The 23,567-nt window shown below is 40.6% G+C and overlaps 1 long non-coding RNA gene across 3 annotated transcripts in view; it reads right to left on the bottom strand.

The window, feature by feature from the left end:
• LOC142072888 (uncharacterized) overlaps positions 1-23,567 on the bottom strand; it is a 36,926-nt gene that overhangs the window by 12,261 nt on the left and 1,098 nt on the right. Inside the window, exons 2-3 of one of the 3 annotated variants that reach the window (XR_012669495.1) lie at positions 13,155-13,200; positions 6,292-6,416 (exon numbers count right to left, since the gene is read on the bottom strand). This is a non-coding gene — a long non-coding RNA (uncharacterized LOC142072888). Of the gene's footprint in view, positions 1-6,291; positions 6,417-13,154; positions 13,201-17,517; positions 17,624-23,567 lie in introns of those variants that run through there. The other 2 variants (XR_012669494.1, XR_012669492.1) reach the window with 2 other exon arrangements.

Raw genomic sequence — 23,567 nt, 5'->3', positions numbered from 1 at the left:
CTAGTTTTGAGAACTGTCATAATTCCCCAAGTAAAATAGTATGGTAGAGGCAGAGGTGAAAGTAAGCCGGTACTCCCCGGTACGGCGTACTGGCAAGAGCCTGTGAGTTGTACAGGGGCGGATCGGCTTTCCCAGGCAGCAATTTAAAGGGCCTGGGGCTCCCAGCAGCAGCTGGAGCCCCAAGTCCTTTAAATTGCTGCCAGAGCCCTGCTGCCAGAGCCCTGTGGAAGCGGTGGTGGGGCTCAGGCGGCGATTTAAAGGGCCCAGGGTTCCTGCCGCAGCTACTGACCCGGGCCCTTTAAATAGCCGCCAGAGCGGCAGCAGGGCTCCGGGGACGATTTAAAGAGTCTGGGGCTCCGGTAGCCGCTCCCACCCTGGGTCCTTTAAATCATCCCCGGAACCTGCCAGAGCCCTGGCAGCTATTTAAAGGGCCTGGGGTGGTAACGGTGGCCAGAGCCCTGGGCCCTTTAAATCGCTGCCGGAGCCCCGCCACAGCCTCCCCAAGGCTCCAGCAGCAGGGCTCTGGAGGCAGATTATCTGATTTAGGCCCCATTCTGCAGTCCTCACGCTGGCTAAACTCCTACTGAAGATGAAACACATTCATGGCCATTGAGATGAGGCAGAGTGGATAGGGAATACTGAAAGAAAAGTCCTCACCAGAATAAAGTAAAAAGTGTATTTATAGGAATCTCAGCTGGACCAGTTACAGCAAGGGTGAATTCATGTTTGGGTGCCTGAACAATGAAGACCACAACTGAGATAAATGCACAATTTTTTTCTTCTCCTGGAGTTATATAATAGCATGCAGCATTCCTGCTGAAGTCTTCAGAAAAAGTGCAGGACTTTTTGTGAATTTAACTGTGCGACATGACAGCTAGATTATGTAGGTGCGGGTTGTTGTTGGGTTGAGGGGTTTTTTGAAGCATATTGGTGGGTGATGGGTTTTCTGGTTCCGTTAAAGGGGAGCTGCATTTAATAGACACTAAAAATTAGATTTTTAAAAATATGTGTGTGTTTGACTCCCATTGGAATTTGGCACATATATACCTTTAAAAATCTAGCCCTAAGTTCTCATTCCTCCATCACTTCAGTAATGGGCTAGATTCTGTTCAGGATCTACATTTACTTCCACCAGCACAAGCCACAGCAGAAGGCTGCAGAGGTAGAAGGCTCGCCAGGGGAAGAGGATGCAGTGATAGAAGTCAGCCATAACTTTTCTTGTGGCAGGATGGGAGCCAGATGGTTTGGGAGAAACACAGCCAGGACAGCTGCAGAGCACACTAATTCAGCTACCATCCACAGAATTGCTAAAATGTTCCATTGAGAGTTAAAGATGCTTCCCCCCTATAGTGAGAGCTATAAGGAAGGTTGGTGATGGTAACACAACCTACCTTCCCGTGAGCTGAATCACTGCTTGGGCACAAAGAAGAAAAGGAGTACTTGTGGCACCTTAGAGACTAACCAATTTATTTGAGCATGAGCTTTCGTGAGCTACAGCTCACTTCATCAGATGTATACCGTGGAAACTGCAGCAGACTTTATATATACACAGAGAATATGAAACAATACCTCCTCCCACCCCACTGTCCTGCTGGTAATAGCTTATCTAAAGTGATCATCAGGTGGGCCATTTCCAGCACAAATCCAGGTTTTCTCACCCTCCACCCCCCCACACAAATTCACTCTCCTGCTGGTGCTAGCCCATCCAAAGTGACAACTCTTTACATAATCAAGTCGGGCTATTTCCTGCACCAATCCAGGTTTTCTCACATCCCCCCCACCCCCATACACACACAAACTCACTCTCCTGCTGGTAATAGCTCATCTAAACTCACCACTCTCCAAGTTTAAATCCAAGTTAAACCAGAACATCTGGGGGGCGGGGGTAGGAAAAAACAAGAGGAAACAGGCTACCTTGCATAATGACTTAGCCACTCCCAGTCTCTATTTAAGCCTAAATTAATAGTATCCAATTTGCAAATGAATTCCAATTCAGCAGTTTCTCGCTGGAGTCTGGATTTGAAGTTTTTTTGTTTTAAGATAGCGACCTTCATGTCTGTGATTGCGTGACCAGAGAGATTGAAGTGTTCTCCGACTGGTTTATGAATGTTATAATTCTTGACATCTGATTTGTGTCCATTTATTCTTTTACGTAGAGACTGTCCAGTTTGACCAATGTACATGGCAGAGGGGCATTGCTGGCACATGATGGCATATATCACATTGGTGGATGTGCAGGTGAACGAGCCTCTGATAGTGTGGCTGATGTTATTAGGCCCTGTGATGGTGTCCCCTGAATAGATATGTGGGCACAATTGGCAACGGGCTTTGTTGCAAGGATAAGTTCCTGGGTTAGTGGTTCTGTTGTGTGGTATGTGGTTGTTGGTGAGTATTTGCTTCAGGTTGCGGGGCTGTCTGTAGGCAAGGACTGGCCTGTCTCCCAAGATTTGTGAGAGTGTTGGGTCATCCTTTAGGATAGGTTGTAGATCCTTAATAATGCGTTGGAGGGGTTTTAGTTGGGGGCTGAAGGTGACGGCTAGTGGCGTTCTGTTATTTTCTTTGTTAGGCCTGTCCTGTAGTAGGTAACTTCTGGGAACTCTTCTGGCTCTATCAATCTGTTTCTTTACTTCTGCAGGTGGGTATTGTAGTTGTAAGAAAGCTTGACAGAGATCTTGTAGGTGTTTGTCTCTGTCTGAGGGGTTGGAGCAAATGCGGTTGTATCGCAGAGCTTGGCTGTAGACGATGGATCGTGTGGTGTGGTCAGGGTGAAAGCTGGAGGCATGCAGGTAGGAATAGCGGTCAGTAGGTTTCCGGTATAGGGTGGTGTTTATGTGGCCATTGTTTATTAGCACTGTAGTGTCCAGGAAGTGGATCTCTTGTGTGGACTGGACCAGGCTGAGGTTGGTGGTGGGATGGAAATTATTGAAATCATGGTGGAATTCCTCAAGGGCTTCTTTTCCATGGGTCCAGATGATGAAGATGTCATCAATATAGCGCAAGTAGAGTAGGGGCTTTAGGGGACGAGAGCTGAGGAAGCGTTGTTCTAAATCAGCCATAAAAATGTTGGCATACTGTGGGGCCATGCGGGTACTCATAGCAGTGCCGCTGATCTGAAGGTATACATTGTCCCCAAATGTGAAATAGTTATGGGTAAGGACAAAGTCACAAAGTTCAGCCACCAGGTTAGCCGTGACATTATCGGGGATAGTGTTCTTGACGGCTTGTAGTCCATCTTTGTGTGGAATGTTGGTGTAGAGGGCTTCTACATCCATAGTAGCCAGGATGGTGTTATCAGGAAGATCACCGATGGATTGAAGTTTCCTCAGGAAGTCAGTGGTGTCTCGAAGGTAGCTGGGAGTGCTGGTAGCGTGGGGCCTGAGGAGGGAGTCTACATAGCCAGACAATCCTGCTGTCAGGGTGCCAATGCCTGAGATGATGGGGCGCCCAGGATTTCCAGGTTTATGGATCTTGGGTAGTAGATAGAATATCCCAGGTCGGGGTTCCTGGGGTGTGTCTGTGCGGATTTGATCTTGTGCTTTTTCAGGAAGTTTCTTGAGCAAATGCTGTAGTTGCTTTTGGTAACTCTCAGTGGGATCAGAGGGTAATGGCTTATAGAAAGTGGTTTTGGAGAGCTGCCGAGCAGCCTCTTGTTCATATTCCGACCTATTCATGATGACAACAGCACCTCCTTTGTCAGCCTTTTTGATTATGATGTCAGAGTTGTTTCTGAGGCTGTGGACAGCCCCGCAACCTGAAGCAAATACTCACCAACAACCACATACCACACAACAGAACCACTAACCCAGGAACTTATCCTTGCAACAAAGCCCGTTGCCAATTGTGCCCACATATCTATTCAGGGGACACCATCACAGGGCCTAATAACATCAGCCACACTATCAGAGGCTCGTTCACCTGCACATCCACCAATGTGATATATGCCATCATGTGCCAGCAATGCCCCTCTGCCATGTACATTGGTCAAACTGGACAGTCTCTACGTAAAAGAATAAATGGACACAAATCAGATGTCAAGAATTATAACATTCATAAACCAGTCAGAGAACACTTCAATCTCTCTGGTCACGCAATCACAGACATGAAGGTCGCTATCTTAAAACAAAAAAACTTCAAATCCAGACTCCAGCGAGAAACTGCTGAATTGGAATTCATTTGCAAATTGGATACTATTAATTTAGGCTTAAATAGAGACTGGGAGTGGCTAAGTCATTATGCAAGGTAGCCTGTTTCCTCTTGTTTTTTCCTACCCCCGCCCCCCAGATGTTCTGGTTTAACTTGGATTTAAACTTGGAGAGTGGTGAGTTTAGATGAGCTATTACCAGCAGGAGAGTGAGTTTGTGTGTGTATGGGGGTGGGGGGGATGTGAGAAAACCTGGATTGGTGCAGGAAATAGCCCGACTTGATTATGTAAAGAGTTGTCACTTTGGATGGGCTAGCACCAGCAGGAGAGTGAATTTGTGTGGGGGGGTGGAGGGTGAGAAAACCTGGATTTGTGCTGGAAATGGCCCACCTGATGATCACTTTAGATAAGCTATTACCAGCAGGACAGTGGGGTGGGAGGAGGTATTGTTTCATATTCTCTGTGTATATATAAAGTCTGCTGCAGTTTCCACAGTATACATCTGATGAAGTGAGCTGTAGCTCACGAAAGCTCATGCTCAAATAAATTGGTTAGTCTCTAAGGTGCCACAAGTACTCCTTTTCTTTTTGCGAATACAGACTAACACGGCTGTTCCTCTGAAACCTGCTTGGGCACAAATAGCTTTATTATTGCAAAGGGATGGGATCTACACGTCCTTGTGCCAGCTTTAGAGAATCAGGCCTGATTTATTCAATGGAAATAGTGCTGATATGAGGGCACTTGAAATATATTAGCTTTTTTACTCACAACTTCATGCCATTGTTAAGTATCAAAAAAAGTGACCTAGTGCTCCTCCTGTTTGCTACCTGCAAAAAAGAAGCCTTTTTATTTTTAGAAAACCAAACACATAAAAACTAGAGATGGTGGGTAGATCTAACCTTGCACGTGTTTCCAGCTATAAATATGGGTGTAAAACAAGCAAGGGAAAATAGTGCAAGGACAGCAGTTTTTACAGTTTCGTTTATGTATTTGTTTATACTGCCGCTATTTTAGTGCTGGCCAGACTGACTGCTCCTTTAGTGCCTGAAATCAAACAGTATAATATGTAGCTTAAAGATAAGAGTACTCAAGAGAGAGTTTTCAGGCCAAAAAATGCTGCTTTTCAATAGGGGACTCCTTACTGTGGCTTCTCTGTGACATTTTTTTTGTTTGTTTGTTTCATTTCAGGCACTTAAAGTAAAGGCACCTGAACACTGCTATAGGGCCTGATCTAAAGCAGAATGGTGTCAATGGAAAGATTTCCACTGAATTTAACTGGCTTTTGATCAGGACCATAGTGTCTAACTCACCTGAGTACGGTACCATTCACTTTTCAGTTGCTGTCTAGGAGCATGTGCTTCCACTCAGCTGTACGTCAGTGCATGAAGACAAAAGGTGGAAGATACAAACACTGCCTTGCCTGGCTTTGTAATCCAATGGTTTAACACTTCTAAAAAAATAATAAATCTGATTTTTTTCAGCTAATGATATATGAAAGATCCTTAACTCTGTTATTGCCTGGTGTGTGTTTTGGGGTGAGATTTTAGTGTAATGATTAATTTTAAAGATGAGAGTTTCTATGGAATGATGCAAGGGATCAGAGTTGGTTTTGAATGATCTCCTCCAGTGACCAATATATCACCAGTGAGTCCTGAAAGAGCCACAACCAGTCTTCCCTATCTGGGAAGAGTCCATTGATGGAGGGGAAGCGGCATGAAATTAACCCCCACCCCTCCAATACCTAGTGACAGCAGCATTTGTAAGGATTATTAAAATCTATAACTTTCCCGTAACTTGTACGGTATGTGAAAAAGAATACTCTCTGTGCCGAGCTAAGGACAGCGCATATGGAGGTTGAGTGCAAGTTGTGCATATCTGTAGGTGCATGTGGAATTTGACTTGCTTCCTACATTGATGGGGTGGCAGGGGGCAGACTTATGGACTCAGTAGGGTGTGTGCCATAGGGCATGCACAGTAAGTCTTGCATCTGTTTATACACTTGGGCCAATGTCTCCAAAACACAGTTCTTCTTTTTGGTTTGGCACTTTGCCTGCGTACTCACTTGACCAGGAGCTCTACTGCTCAGATCTCTTTTACAGGTGCTCAAAGAACATAAGAACACAAGAATTGCCATACTGAATTACACTCACAGTCTATCTAGTCCAGAATCCTCTGACAGTTTCCAGCACTAGATGCCTCAGAGAAAGGTGCAACAAACTCAGCAGCAGGATGATCTGGGGGAATCTGCTCCTTCACCAAGTTCTCGCCCCAATCCCTGGTAATTAGAGACTGGCTTAAACCATGAAGAATGAGGTTTTATATCCTTTCTAAAAAAATTCTTACAGTTAATAACGCTGGATATTTTTGTTGTCCATATAAATGTGCAATCCTATTTTTTAACCCATACTTGGACATCTCCATCTCAGTCAGCACTGGGAGCAGAACCAGAACTGTGCCTCACTAATAAAGGGACAAGATTATTCACTGAAGACTCCTCCAATGTGAGTATTTTCAACACTGCAAAATGCTGACTCTGCATAAGATATTACTAACAATATATAACCTTGCTGTATGCAGTGTTGTTGTAGCTATGTTGGTCCTGGATATTAGAGAGACAAGGTGGGTGAGAAAATATCTTTTACTGGACCAACTTCTGTTGGTGAGATAAGCTTTTGAGCTACAAAGAGGTCTTCCTCTTACTCACTGTTAAGTTAATCTCTATTCTTCTATAATAGAGTTATTCTTACTTTCAGTATAAATATGTCTAAGTGCTATGGCGTTAAGAAAAGTGATTGTCCTGAGTCAAATCTTTCAAGCAGGTTTGTATGGTTCCTTTGGGAATAACAGGCCTGGTAATTCTGTGAGTACTCAGTGGAGAAGGGGTGGACTGCAGGGAAAGTCCTGAGAACATGGGGGAAGGAGTGTGCCTATCACTCCTGGGGGAAGAGAGCAAGGCCTGCAAGGACCTGGAAGGCCATGCTTGAGCTGCCAGAGGCTGGTGGTTTCAGGGAGCTGATCCACAGCAGGCTGAGACAAGACTGCTTCACATCATGTCCGGTGAAGTGCCTCACAACCCTGGGTATCCTTGGGGAGCATCACATATGCATATAACATATAACAAATAACATATTTATTAGCTCCCTTCCAATCATCATTGAGCATTATACGTCTCTCAATTAATATCAGACACACAATATCAGCCATTATAATCAATTATACACCACACCATCTATTGGCTACTTAGTGCATCAGTACTATGTCCTAATGGCACTTCTTAATTTCCCATTTCTTGTGGTCACAGACTGGGTGGGGACCCTCCTGCAAACATACCTATCAGTTACTTAACAAGCACCTTATGCAACTTTTAGACATTTTGTGGTTTAAACAGAAATTTTCCATCCTAGAACATAAATAAATTTATGAATACTTAGCAACCCTTGAGCCAGACTTTGACCTTCAGTAGGATCAGACCTGACCATTATGATTTTTACATACTCCCCAATACTTGGGCTCTTCAACAGTAGAGACAGGACCAAGTAAACCTAAACCATCCCTGACAATTGTTTCTCCAGCCTGTTTTTAGAAGCCTCCACAACCTTCCTTGGAAGCCTATTCCAGAACTTAACTACTTTAAGAGTTAGAAAGTTTTTCCTAATATCTAACCTAAATCTCCCTTGCTGCAGATTAAGTCCATTACTTCTTGTCCTACCTTCAGGGGAGAACAATTCATCACCATCCTCTTTATAACAGCCCCCAATATATGTGAAGACTTATCAGCTCCCTGCTCAGCCTTCTTTGCTCAAGACTAAACATGCCCAGGATTTTTAAACTTTCTTCATAGGGCAAGTTTGTATTTTCCCTCCCCAAACCCTCATTTATGGACTCTCTCCATTTTATCTACATCTTTCCTAAAGTGTGGTGCCCACAATTCGACACAGTGCTCCAGCTGAGGCCTTACCAGTGCTGAGTACAGCAGGACAATTACCTTCCTGTGTCTTACATATGACATTCCTGTTAATAATTCCCATATGATACGTACTATACTTGTACTATCTTTAAAAAGGGTGAACAAAGAGGACCCAGGGAATTATAGCTCAGTCAGCCTAACTTTGAAACCTAGAAAGATACTGGAGCGAATTATTGTACAATCAATTTGTAAGCACCTTTAGTATAGCAGGATTAAGGGATGTCCAGCATGGATTTGTCAACAACAAATGATGTCAAACTAACCTAATTTCCTTCTTTGACAGGACTAGCAGGCTAGTGGATGGGGGACCACTGGATGAGATATATCTTGATTTTACTAAGGCTTTTGATACAGTCCTACATGACATTCTCTTAAGCAAACTAGGGAAATGTAGTCTAAATCAATTTACAATAAGGTGGGTGCGCAACGGTTTGAAAGACCATACTCAAAGAGTAGTCATCAGTGATTCACTATCAAATGGAGAGGTGGCATTTTGGGGAGAGCGTAGAGGCTACTCCTGGATCCAGTACTGTTCTATATTTTCATTAATGACTTGGATGATGGAGTGGAGAGTATGCTTATAAAATTTGCAGATGACACCAGACTGGGAGGGATTGCAAGCACTTTGGAGGACAGGATTAGAATTCAAAATGACCTTGATCAACTGGAGAACTGGGCTGACATCACAAGATGGAATTCAATAAAGATAAGTGCAAATACTACATACATAGGAAAAATCAAATTCACAACTACAAAATGGGGAATAAGTGTTTAGGTGATAGACGTGCTGAAAGATATTTGGGGGCCACAGTGGATCACAAATTGAATGAGTCAATTTGATGCAGCTGTAAAAAGCTAATATCATTTGGGGAGTGGTAATGGGACTGTTGTACATAAAGACACTCATGAGGTATTTATTCCACTCAATTCAGCACTTGTGAGTCCTCAGCTGGAGGACTGTGTCCAATTCTGGGCACCACTCTTTAGGAAAGATGTGGTCAAATTGGACAAAGTCCAGAGGAGAGCAACAAAAGTGATAAAAACCTGACCTATGAAGAAAGATTACAAATAGGTGAGCAAATTTAGTCTTGAGAAAAGAAGACTGAGCAGAGACCTGATAACAGTCTTCAATTATGTTAAGTGCTGTTATAAAGAGGACTATGATCAATTGTTCTCTCTGCACACTAAAGGTAAGACAAGAGGTAATGGACTTAATCTGCAGCAAAGGTGATTTAGTTTAGATATTAGGAAATCTCTCTTACTATTAAGGTAATTACGTTCTGGAATAGGCTTTCAAGGGAGATTGTGGAAGCCGCATCATTGGAGGCTTCTTAGAACAGGTTGGACAAACAACTGTCAGGGATAGTCTAGGTTTACTTGGTACAGCCTCAGCCCAGGGAGCTGGACTTGACCTCATGAGCCCCTTCCATCCCTACATTTCTATGATTTGATGCTATTAGCCTTTTTTGCAACTGTATCACATTGTTGACTCATATTCCATTTGTGATTCCCTATAGCCCTCAGATCCTTTTCAGCAGCATTATCACCTAGCTTGTTATTCCCCATTTTCTAGTTGTACGTTTGATTTTTTCCTTCCTAAGTGAAGCACCTTGAATTTTCTTTATTGTATTTCATCTTGTTGGTTTGAGACCGCTTCTCCAATTTGTTAAGGTCTTTTTAAATTCTAATCCTGTCCTGTAACATGCTTTCACCCCCTCCCATCTTGGTATCATCTGCAAATTTTATAAGCAAACTCTTCCAACTGCAGTGGGAACATTTCTTGTTAAAAACATTCACAAAAACTGAATCCCATTTTTCAAATAGCTCTACCGGCTGATTTTCACCAGCTGAAAATATTTGTGAAATTTCACAAAATTGGTACGCATGAAAAAATTTCCCTGTAGTACCACAAAAATTCATTAACTTGGAAACATGGACATTTTATTCCCTTTTTCTTATGCCGTGGCCAGACTGGAAAAGTTATTTCCTATATCCAAACCAGGTGATGCCATAATAATACAGACTTATAACTTGGGATATTTTAGCTTCACACAGAAATGGCAGAAACATTAAAACATTCGCTAAAAAGGTAATGAACAGTGAGCATGTATTGAAGGAAAGCATCTTTGAATTCATTCAGAGGGGGTTATTTAGACTTACTTGTCAACCTACAGCTGAATTATTTTGGTTTGGAATGACAAAGAGCTATTAGAATTACTTCATTTACTGAAAGGTATGTTAATATATTGCCCAGGCTGTTTGAGGAAATGACATAAATAAATAAATAAATAAGTGAATATCAGCACGTCATTATAAAGGTGTGTAATGTAAAAGAGAAAAGAAATCAATGGTGTTGGGACCACTGATTCTTGCAGACAGGAGATCAGTATACACAGGGGGAACATTTTTTAAAATTACTTTTATAAAACAAGAGGGAGTTGTGCCTGAGGGGGTGTGCATGCATGGGTGTATTCGTTCCCCCTTCCCCTCACCAAACCAATCAGGTACTATCAAATCTATTTTCAGTATCCTTAATACAAAGTGTCATTATTTGGAGATTTATGGATTTGAGCTGGGGGCAGGGCCCAGAGAGAGGGGAAGTGTTGCAATTTGTAAATCCCTGGAGAAGAATGGATTTGAACTTTTCAAACTAGCAAGGTATATAATTGATATAGAAACGAGGATTAAAAATTCACAACTAAACATACTGTAGCCTTCCTTTCAAAATACAAAACATTGACATTTGCTGCTCCTTGAGGTTTCCTCCTCAAGGAAACAAACTACAGTAAAAAATCTTGGATTCAGAGGAAGTTATTCACTGGAATATTTCAGTTTTGGGAGGCTCGCAAACTGTTTGCTGTGTCTGTTCATTTGAGTATTTGCTATTTGTTGTTTCCTCCATGTGATTGCTCACCTTATCACATAGTATTGTTTCTGTTCAGCTGGATGACTGAAAAGTTTATAAAAAGAACAAGGCAATTTGGGTCTGAACTTTTGAATACAGATTCCCAACTCTTCTTGTGAACAAAACATTCACTCACACAGATGTTCACAGAAAGTGAACCAAAAAATGCTCAGGGATGCCATTGAAATAAATCTGCAAATTTTATTAGCACAAATGTTGTGAATAATTTTTAAGTATCCACATATCTCTATCTGAAAGGACATCACATTTATTTTCACTTATCTTATACCCTTACTTGAACCTAGAGGTAAAACGCAAATATATCAGTTCACCTGGTTAACGTGAACACTGATTTTGGTAGGTTTAATTTTCCTTGCTGTTTCATTAACATTTTAAGCTCTTTTTTTAAATCAGTTTGGTTAATTGAAAAGTGCTTGTACAGAGCAACGATGATAATAAAATAATAAATTACACTTACCAAGCATTTTTCAAACAGATCTTTCAAAGTGCTTTAATTGATCGTTAAACAAACAGTTTATTGCTAAAGTCACAGCTGTTTGTATTTCTTTGCTGGTCAAGTGGAACCAAATTGCATATTCACAGTTACAGTAGTTGAAGTCAGTGGTTAAAATACAAAGGGATGGAAAGCACTTTTGATTTAGTACATGGAGGCATATATATTTTTTTAAAATACTTGTGCACCAGGGTCTCTAACCTAAATTAGAAGGTACTGGAATATTTACGACTATTATTGAGGATCTGGACATAATTTTTATTTACTTTGAGGCCTGTTTTTATCACTGTCCATGTAAAGGAGAAACAGGCCTTCCACTTTACTACTGAGAAAATGTAACCCCTCTATCTCCTGTCCTCCCACACATGCAAATCCTACATGAATGTGCATTCAAGTATAATATACTTATTAAGGGCCAAATGCACCAGTGAAGTAAGTCAGCACCATTCAAATGAAGATGTTGATAACATGATGAAAATTTATAGCCACCTGCTTTCCAAACAGTTGACATGCCGAGAACTGATTTTCATTTACATTAACTCCACTTGACACTTCTTTCCTGGGTGAAAGGAGGAGTAAATATTTATACAATTTTAAGGCCCCCATATACTAAAAAAAGTGGTGGGAAGAGGCCTTAGTGTAAATGAGACTCAAGCTCCGAAGTGCTCTTTACTGCCAACACAGCCCACACTCCACAAAGGACCTCAAATGTCCTCAGAAATCAAACATGAATAGGGTCAACTAGACCAACCCTGAAGTAAGACCCACAAGGAATGTCACTGCTGTGACTAGAACCAAAAGATCCTTCTTTTCCACTACCATAGTGTTCACTGCATCCCAGCTAAGGAATATGTTCCATCTCATTAACCCCCAATAGAAACAGACTACCTTTTTCCACCTCCTGTACGAGGAACTTTCCTCCATCTTTGTCAGCAAAACTGAGCAAATCCATGACAGCTTCTTGGAGACCTGTGCAAGACACTGCTTGTACCACCATCATCTATGGCTTAGATATAACAGTGAACGATATTCCAGAAAGCCTTCAGGTACTATATCTAGTTTTTTGTTTGTTTTTTTTAATCTGTTTCTCTAACATCTTGAGTGAGCTGTAGCTCACGAAAGCTTATGCTCAAATAAAGTGGTTAGTCTCTAAGGTGCCACAAGTACTCCTTTTCTTTTTGAAGTGTTATGGTAGACCAAAAAAGTAATAATTAAGATTTTATATCAACATGCAGCTTGTATAGTTAAAGTAAACACAGACTTGAGCAAATGTTTTAACATAGATAACGGTGGCAAAAAAGGATGCGTTCTCTCATCTCTCCTGTTTGGCATTGACATTGACTTCATTATGAGAAAAAGTGTAGACAGATACAACATTGGCACCACATGGTTTTATGATAGTACACTAGGTAATACAGTTTTGCTGACAAAATAGCTCTTAAGTGACAGCTCATCCAGCATACAAGCAAAGTCCAGTATTACGAAAAAAGACAGAGTGTATTAATTATGAAAAAAACAAACCTAATGAGAACCTCAGTGACTGAAAGTTTTAGCAACAGGCAAAGGGAAATCAAAGCTACAGCAAATGAACACTATGTTTAGCACTATGAACACTTCCAGCACTTACCTTCACGAAAACACACTTGCACCAATGTTCACAACATTGCAGCTCTCTGCAAACAAAACAAAAATATCACTCAGACAAATGTCCATAAATAATGCGGGGGTGGAATTGCTATGAATATTGCTAAAGTAAATGTTTGGAGTTCTATATGACCATATATTTATGGACACTGCTTTGTAGTATTTATCTGACTCTAGAGGTTCTGATCAAGTGAGATCCAAATCCCAATCATCTGTTGATCTTATTTTGTAACACTAAAACCTTGCAAACAGTTTTTTCAAAATAAAATGTTGTTTATTTTTCCCCCCATGTATAGTATTTTTAAATTGTGAATGAATTTGTTACTCATGAAAGTTGTGGATGGGTAGCAGCCTAAAGCAAACCAGACTATAGATAGGTATTGTACAAGTTTCTTCATATAGCAATTAAAATGCACCTACTGGGTATTCTAATCACAGTGTTCCTAATGCATAGTCCCATTTGTGAGTTTACTAAGCCTGGATCAGGATCAGAATTTACTTTTTTTAAAATTTAATTATCTCTATCTCCAAATAAAGTCCCTTGCTTCGAAATCTACTATATTCAAGGCCTTAGCTATCCATATTAGAAGATACAACCTCCTTTGATTTTTACATAGTTATGTAACTGACTTGTATAACCTTGTGCTGATGTAATATGTAATGAGACTGCACAACAAAGTCAGCACTGAACCAGTATTAGTAGCAGCCATTGAAACTCCAGTTCCTAGTGGCTAGTGAATGTTTAATCAACAATCATTCTCAGTGTGTAACTGCAGCACTTCAGAGGGACCTCCCCTCCCCGGCTTCAGGGAGTATCCGCATACTGAGTTTTCATAAGCATCTTTAGTCAGATGACATATTTTAAAAAAGGCAATGAAGAAATATATGGAATGTAAAATTAAATCGCAGCTAGGTTTCTCAGTGTGAAGCTAATGGAAGGCCAAATGCATATCCTGCAAAACCTGGCAAACTGGAATTCTTTCAGTGATGACAACCTCTGCAGGAAAGTGATCTGCCTTAGGAAAGGATGCATGGGAGTACAGCAGTGGAGGGTTGTAAACCCCCTCTCAACTTCCAGATCTACAGTTATCTGAAAAAAAGCATTTTACTATATCCCGCTCAGTTTTAGAGGGCGGTGGGGAAAACTTGTTTTAATTAACAGACAAATTCCTCAAAGCATCTACGTTTAAATTATAGTAGGCATTTGCTGCGTGTTTCACCAGCACAGACAGATTTCTCTTCCAAGAGATTATTGTTTTCTAACAGGAAAGTGTTACTTAAAGAGAATGACCAATGACTTTCACTTTGCCTGTTTCCCTTCCACAGGAAGGGCTATTAAATACCTTCCATTGTACATTCTAGGACAAGGATTTTCTATTCTAGTCTGTTCTATGTATACCATCCTCCTCACCACAGTACCTGAGCACCTTCCGGTAGCAATTTACATAATGTGACTAACATCTGTCATGTGTGGTTGGTGTTCTCTCATCCTCTCCTCACAGAGGGAATCATGTGTGTAGTGTAGTGCTGTCATTTGGTAGGCATTTATTTTTGTTTTTTAAATATGCCTGTTTATATTAAAGAAGGCTAGGTTGAAGCAGTGCTTCTTCAACATGGAGTGGAAGGTGGGGAGGTTTGTTATGGTCCTTAGTTGCTGTGTGAGTTCATTACAACACCCCAGAGCAGCTCCTGAGAAAGCTCTCTCCTTCTTGTAGCAGATGGAAGGTGGCAAAGGTGTGTATAACCAAGGCCGGGTCATCATCTACCACAATGGGACAATCTCCTAGTCAACCACAGATGGAGCAGGAGCATTTTGAACTATGGATTGAATTGACCAGTTGTTAACTGTGTACCTTTAACCAAAGGAGGTTGCATCATAGGGTCACAAACATGTACTAGGTTTCAGAGGAACAGCCGTGTTAGTCTGTATTCGCAAAAAGAAAAGGAGTACTTGTGGCACCTTAGAGACTAACCAATTTATTTGAGCATGAGCTTTCGTGAGCTACAGCTCACTTCAAGTGAGCTGTAGCTCACGAAAGCTCATGCTCAAATAAATTGGTTAGTCTCTAAGGTGCCACAAGTACTCCTTTTCTTTTTGCAAACATGTACTAGGGGGATTTTGATCTCCCTACCCTTCCCATGTTGCTAAATGGGAAAAGGGTCCCGGATAGATCTCATCCAGGTGGAAGAGGATATCAATGTGGAAAAGGTTAATGACTGTTCTACAGACAGACAAAATTTGTATATGTTTTAGCCTGGAAGCATTTACATGTTGGTTCTCTAAAAACTGTTCTTTCCATGTAGAGTTCACTAGTATCACATTGTGCCAGAGAATGCCAGGAGGAAGAGAGCAAGCTCAAGATCACAAATCTGAGGTCACCTTTGGTCATCAAACCTGCATGCAATCCACAAGTCTGTTACTATTCCATCTATTTCTTCATTGCCAATAGCAAATAGATTACCACGTGCATTCCATTCTTGCAGGATGGTGGGGGAGATCTGTGAAGGCAAGTTAAACTATAATAGCTCTTATAATGGGAAAACATTAAAAGTGTCAGACACTTGTTACAGTTGAGCATCCAAAAATTCAGATAATCTGAGGCTCTTTCAAATTTAATTAAGCCCTTTAGGGCTTGAAATCATTCTGGACTGGAGCGGGATGTGAAATAGTTTTCCCATTCTATTAAAGTTTTTCAGAAGTTTTCATTTCACATCAACATGAAACCAAGACGAGTTGAAATTTTTCATTAAAAACAAAACACAGACACCCCACACGATATGGTCTGACCTCTGAATTAAGTGGAGCAGAGGCTGGGTTTCCCACATCCCATGTGAGTGCCCTATCCACTAGGCTATTTGGGGGTGAAAAACTAACTTACTCTTCTAGTTCTGACCAGAAATTCCATGCTGGACCTGAGAAACCATTTAATTAAAATTGGTATGTTCTAGTGAAAAGTTTGTTTTGCCAAATCAGCATTTTCCAATGAAAAATTGTTTTATTGAATGATTCCTGATCAGCTCTACTCTAAACTGTTCATGACCAGGATTGCTTGTTAGATTTCAGGTGCTTCAACCAATTCTGAAATTGGGTGACACAGTATTAGGGGAGACAGAATCCACTTTTGCCATTAACTTTAATGTAAGCATCACTAGAATCATGCCTTTCATGACATTCTGTTACTTCTGCTCCCCTTCCTGGGACTTCCTGATTCTATCACAAGGAAGGAGAAAATAAAAACAAACCAGACTGTGCAACTGATTTCTATATAAGTGTTTCAAAATTAAATCCTCCATTCATAAATTCTCCCAGGAAATCTTGCTACAAGCCTCCTTTGTATGAAGTACTAGATGATATTTCTAGTGCACCCAAACATGACCATTATAAAAGTTACTTGTATGGAACCAAATTCTGACTAGAACCATGCAGAGGTATACACCAGAAAACCTATAGTCAGCAATGTGGTTGGGATTTGATTGCCAATATTCTGGCCATTCTGATACACCATGGAGAAGCCAGCACTCAGCCCTTCAAGGACAGAAACAGGGGAGTATACCATAATGTAGCTGGGAATTAGAGAATGGCCAACAGGTTTCGAGATGGATGCTCCATGAGCCTGCACAATGGTTAGTGCAAACTAGTGCAACTTTTAGTAGAAACAGAATGCAAAGGGGCTGTTTCATGGGGCTAATTTCAGTCCCAAGTTGGGTTCTCTGTATTTTCATGTGCATAGTTTTTCAAATTAGAAAACCAAAAGAAAAACAGGAAGGTTGTTAGTATGTCAATGAAAGGGACTGAATGGAGGCCAGGGTGAGAGATTAGCCAGCAGATCGGTTAAACTTTTTATTTTCAATAATATTTGTTACAGATTTAGCTCTCTTTTTAGTGAGTGAATCAATCACAAACTGATCTTGATTTTCTTTTAGGGCTGGATTGTGTCCTTGAAGTTTGCTCTAAGTAAGGACAGTTCACAGCCATACTACCTCAGGAACAGCAAGGATCAAGTTTTGAGCCAGAGCATGACAATTGGAGCCAATAGAAATTTTCAACAGGAACTGCTGGCAAGGATGCCAGCCTGCCTGGTTTCCTGGCAGCTCACCTCTGGTTCACCTTCCCAGGCTCTCCAGCAGCCCACCTGACAATCTTTTGTGAGCTGTGGAGCCTGTGACCAGAATGTTTTTCAATACACATTCCATTTTGATTCTTCCAAAATGGAATGTTTTGAAAAAATTCCTCTTCAAATTTTTTGCATATCCCATTTTTGTTCTAATTTGTAATTATAATTTTGTTTTGGAAATGTGAAATTGCTACAGGATGGAAATTCCAGTTCCCACATAGCATTACTCACAATACAGTTCCTGTTTCCTCCTTGCTCTATTCTGGATGTAAGTGGAGATGTAAGTGGCATTCGGGATGTAAGGGGCATTTCCCAGCCCTGCCTGCCTACTCCCTGCCCACCTGCAAGAGAAAGTAGCAACAGCTCAGTGATTGCTTTCCCTGACACACTGCAGGTCACAATGTGGGTATCCCAGGCTTGGATATGAGGTACCTAACCCTCCTTCCCCCCACCTATGTTTCAGGTGCATAGGCCAGCTCATGGTTGAGTCCTTAATGTATTAATTATTCATAAATATTCACTGCATAGTCTGCACAAATAGCATTCAGACACTGGCTTGTTCACAAACAATTTTGCTTCAGACATTCACTATTTGTGCAGTAGTTCACTTATATCTCAGGGTGTTGTTTCTGCCCCCTGGTTGCAGGAACTAAAACTATTTTGCATAAGAATACTGAACAGCCAATAGCAATTCATGCATTAGTAGTGTGAATTTTTGCATGAATATTTGTGTAAAAATTCACAAAACTTCGCGTTCTCAGGAATACACAGCAGCCATCCAAATACCCTGGAATAACAAATATGGCACACAAATGATAGTGAACCAAGTTCAATGGTTATTAATGCAAAGAAGACCTTTCTCTGTTTACAAATCAGAGGGTTTTTTAATTTATTATTATTATTCAGACAGACCTACAAGTTAGTATAAGGCAAGATGATGTCAGTGGCATGCATTAAAATGGGATTTTAAATAAATCCTGTCTAGAGAATAAAGATGTATTAGGTAAGTACCCAAGAAAAAGGTTTTGAAAAAGAAACAGGGAAGAGAGTGGGCTGAAACAGAGAGCCTGAAGCAACAAACAGGCAAGGATGAAGAGACAGACACAAAAAGAGCAAAGTAGTGCAAAGAAGAGCCAGAGGGGGAAAAAGTAAGTTGATAAAGGACAGATGACAGAGACTGAAAATCAAAGTGACAGACATAAGGAAGTTAGAGAGATGCAGGAATTTTTTAAGAAACAAACTGTTATTTACCGAAAGGATCCTTCCAACAAAGATATTGCCAGAATCAGTTTCATTTTCTCTCTTTCAATATGTTTGTTGATTCCTCACATGCTCATAAGTGGGGGGAGGGAAACACTAACCCAGTTTTTGGAATTTTCATCATCATGAGAAAGTCCATCACTCACATCAGTTGTGTGATAAGTTGGATCACAGAAACCTCCTTTGGGACTGCCACCTGATATGCGAGACTACCTCTGAGCCTGTTTTCCCTGCCAGCTTGGGATTTCAGTGCCCTGCCTGCTTGTAGCCTGCTACAAACCCTCAGGTCTAAGCCACGTCCCCCAAAAGCTGCAGGCTTAACTGAAAACAGCTTAAGAAGTGTTCCTGTCTCCAGCACTCAGATACCCAACTCCAAATAGGGTCCAAACCCCAAATGAATCTGTTTTACCCTGTATAAAGCTTATACAGGTAAAACTGTAAATTTCACCCTCTATAACACTGATAGAGGGATATGCACAGCTGTTTGTGTCCCCCCCCCCGCCCCCCCTAAGTATTAATACACACTCTGGGTTAATTAATAAATAAAATTTTCATTAAATTTCATTAAATGCAAAAAGTAGGATTTAAGTTGTTCCAAGTAATAACAGATAGAACAAAGTGAATTACCAAGCAAAATAAAATAAAACACACAAGTCTAAGCCTAGTAAAGTAAGAAATACTTTGAATACAGGTAAAATCTCACCCACAGAGATGTTTCAATAAGCTTCTATCACAGACTGGACACCTTCCTAGTCTGGGCCCAATCCTTTCCCCTGGTACAGTCCTTGTTCCAGCTCAGGTGGTAGCTAGGGGATTTCTCATAACTGCAGCCTCCTTTGTTTTGTTCCACCCCCTTATATATCTTTTGCACAAGGCGGGAATCCTTTGTCCCTCTCTGGCTTCCCACCCCTCCTTCTAAATGGAAAAGCACCAGGTTAAAGATGGATTCCAGTTCAGGTGACATGATCACATGTCACCGTAAGACTTCATTACCCACTTGCCAGCACACAGGTATACAGGAAGACTTACAAGTAAACAGAGCCATCTACAGTCAATTGTCCTAGTTAATGGGAGCCGTCAAAATTTCAAACCACCATTAATGGCCCACACTTTGCATAATTACAATAGGCCCTCAGAGTTATATTTCATATTTCTAGTTTCAGATACAAGAGTGATACATTTATACAGATAGCTTATAATCTACTGAGTGTGGTCATCCTTTGTAATGATACCTTACAAGAGACCTTTTGTAGGAAGCATATTCCAGTTACATTATATTCACACTCATTAGCATATTTTCATAAAATCATATAGACTGCAACATCATAAGTTAGTTGGATGATTCAACACAAATTAACATTGTCTGAAATTTCTAAAGGGGCTGATGTGAGTTTGGCACCCAACTTCCATTAAATTTCCTTAGGGTCCTTATTCATCAGATAGAGCTCTTTTTCTGTTGCCAATTTTTCTACAGACTGATCATGTGCCTGATTCTCCACTCCATTACCCCAGTTTACACTCTATCAAATACCCCAAATCCAGGAAATTATCTGGTCCCCACCTGGAGATTTGCTACTTTGCAAACACCAGTCTTATCACTCATAAATAAAATATAAGCTATGCTTAAATACATACTGTACTAAATGGTAAACAGCCAGAGAATATTAAATATATGTGGAATGAGGGGCAGCCACAGAGAGGGGACAGTGTAAAGAAGAGCAAAGATATCCTACAAAAAATCTTGAATAGAGTGTTGACTTTGTGCTCTACTGAATATCTGAAATACAGCGTTCAGAAACCAGATCCTCCATTTGTAAGTGCCTGTTCTTTTGGATACTTTAAAAGCTTATTTACTACAGCATGCTCATTAAATGTATAACCTCCAGGTGTGTGTTCCTGCTTACAGGATAATTTGCCTGAAGATGGAATCCCCATTTCTATTGCATGGGATTTGTTAGGCCAGATCCACAGTTATTATTACTATTTAAATTTTAAACTATCACCTAAGGGCTGAGCTCCAATCATGGACCAGGACCCAATTTTGCTAGATGCTGTACAAACAAAAAAGACTGTAAACTCTTTGAGGCAGGACTAGCTAAATGTAAGACAAGAGACAACAGATGGATACAATCTTGGTCAGCATGAGTGAAAGTGGTCTCAGCTCACCAACAGCCTAATAGTTGTCAAGCTTTTTGTAGGTATCACAGCAGAGAGTTTTAAGAAGGCATCTGAAGGAGGATAGTGAATTAGTTTTCTGACATTTATGAAGAACTGCTCCTGAGAAGGGTGGCAGCATGGTAGCAATGTAAAGAAATGTAAGGAGGGAGCAATGGAAGCTGGTATCATAGACCAATGGGAAGTGGGAGCTGACCGTTTGATGCTGAATGAGAGAGGATAGGTAGGGTGAGGATAGCTTGAGAAGGGACTTGAAAGAAACTTTTGTTTGGTATGATGGAGAATAGGGAGCGAGTAGAGGGATGTAAAGATGGGTGACAAGGTCAAAACAACAGGCTAGGAAAATCAACTTCGCATCAGCATTCTGAATGGATATGAGTGGAGCAAGACTGCATTTGTCAAAGCCAAAGAAAAGGATGTTGTAGTAATCTAGACACAAGATAATGAGAGCCAGGATGAGAATTTTAGCTGTGTAGATAATAGGAAAGGATATATCAGAGACATTATCCAAAAAGACTGGGGGAAAATTGACACAGATCCAGTGAGGTAAATAGAATTATGGTGGACTAAATACACGTTACATACATGATAAACAGCCACCTTGAGAACACCTATATTGGGAGTGTGCCTGGCAACTTTCTGTGATCCTGTACTGAACATGTGTGAATTAAAATAGTATCAGCCAGCCCTCCTGTTGCATCATCTCAAATAATCTTAAAAGTAACTTTTATGTTCAAATATATTTAGGAAGGAAAGTGGAAAAACAGCTTTCCATTATGAACTGTAAACTGACTGTTCCAATAAACCATATCCAATTTTTTTCTTAAAACAAACACAAGCAAAATCCCCTCATAGCAGCAAAGTGTCCTTAGATATCTTTGTCTGCCTGATCTACCCATAATGATGTCAGATCAGTTAACTGGGGAAACAGTGTATGAAGAACAACATGTTGTGAATGCAACTGTAGGCTGTTTTTGTAGTGCTATTTATGAGTAAATAATATCTAATACTAGGGTGTCTTCTTTCCAACACAGATGTAGGTCAAGTGGGTAAATACAGAACAGAAACAAACAACACTTTATTCACACACACACACAGACACACACACACGTAATTGACTGGGACTGTTGTGGGCGCTCTCAAATACCAGTCTAGAATTATTCAAAGGTTGGTTTTGTGTGAAAACCTCCTGCTAACAGAACCAAAGTAGTGCTGCTCACAAATAAAGATCAAAATAAGGTTTGCATGGAGGCTCTTGGGAATTCTAAATCACAGTGGGTTTTGAGTTTTGGGGTTTTTTTTTTATATATCACCAACTGTTTTCCTGACCCTCAGAGAATAATCACTATGATCAAAACGGTTACACTCCAGAGCTTTTAACGGTGTATATATACGCATTGGAATTTGTTTGAGATAAAACACAGGGAATTCCCCTGGACAATCTATGTGGCTGAGCAAATACATGCATTCCCATGATAATTCACTGTTGACTTTCATAGAAAAGCAAAAGGATCTTCTTTATCCAACTCTCTCAAGCACTTAATTTTAATCATAAAGAGGCTTTATAAAAACAGACTATTCCAAGCCTAAGTGATATTGGTCAAAATCAAAGCAATATTACAGTCTGTAATCATGCAGCACTGCCAATAGAGTTGTCACAGAGAATTTTATTCTTTCCTGTTGTCACATGCCATGAAGTCTATCAGTGAGCCTTGTTTTACACTCTGGTTATTTATATGATCTAATCAAAAACTTACACGAATAATAGTTAAAAAAAAATTTTATCCCTCCTTAAGTCCTGAAATTATTACCTTCCCCCATTGCCAATTGCCAACTGTTGTGAGATTTAATCAAGAGGTTTACATACCATAGGGAAATTGGTTACTTCTTACTGTATCTCCTCAGTGGCTAGAAGTATAATTGGTATAAAATATCTGCTTCTTAAAAATGTCTAAATATGGACTATTGAATAAATAATGTACCTATGGTGGATCTTAAATGCTAGCTTACCCACTGTCTGTCAGACAGAGAAACAAAATCTATAGTTGGAAAAGCTTTTGCAATGCCTGTTCAGAAAGACAACCCTATCATTAAATAGAAATGGGCTGATTTTCCAAAGGTTCTGAGTACCCACAAATTCCATTGGCTTCATTGGAAGCTGCAGCTGCTCAGCACATGAGCAAAATCATACCTTAAGTGTCTATAATGGGCTCAGCACCGTACAAAACTCAAATGCAAGAACAGACCCTGTTTCCAGGATCCCTTACAGTATCAGAGAATTATTACCTTTAGAAAGGACAGGATATATTGTGGGACCATGAGGAGACTGTGAATTTGACTCTCATTGATTTTAGTATAAATAATGCCAGCCCCTCAGATATGATGTTATAATGGAAAGGGCAGTTACTGTGGATCAAGGCCTCTGGGATTCGTGAAAGAAATGGGACTTTATGGGGGACTTGAATGAGGTGAGAGTGAAGGCCTACTGGCCTAGGTCCAAATCGTGGCCTTATTCAGGTTAGCGGGAGTTTTGTCCACTGAATTCAACAGGATCAGAATTTCGCTCACAGTGTTATAGAACTGTCGCTCCATTCAGAGAGAATTTTTTCACAGAAAATGCTTACCATTGTGTCAGCTGGCCCTACTTACAGTCTACAGTTTCAAGACATAACAGGTGGATAAGACAGACACAGGGGTCAGGGTGAGGGCAAGGGAAATGGTGTAACAAAATTAATACACAATTCCTAGTCAGAGCAGTAATCACAACTTGCCACCTGCCTTGTCATTATTAAATTATACATTGATGTGCCAGGACTGATGTGGGCTCCCTTCAAGGAGCCACACAA

Source organism: Caretta caretta, chromosome 7, assembly GCF_965140235.1.
Source record: "Caretta caretta isolate rCarCar2 chromosome 7, rCarCar1.hap1, whole genome shotgun sequence".
Classification (NCBI taxonomy): domain Eukaryota; kingdom Metazoa; phylum Chordata; order Testudines; family Cheloniidae; genus Caretta; species Caretta caretta.
The sequence above is the reverse complement of the archived record's forward strand: the minus strand, read 5'-3'. Positions and strand labels throughout refer to the sequence as shown.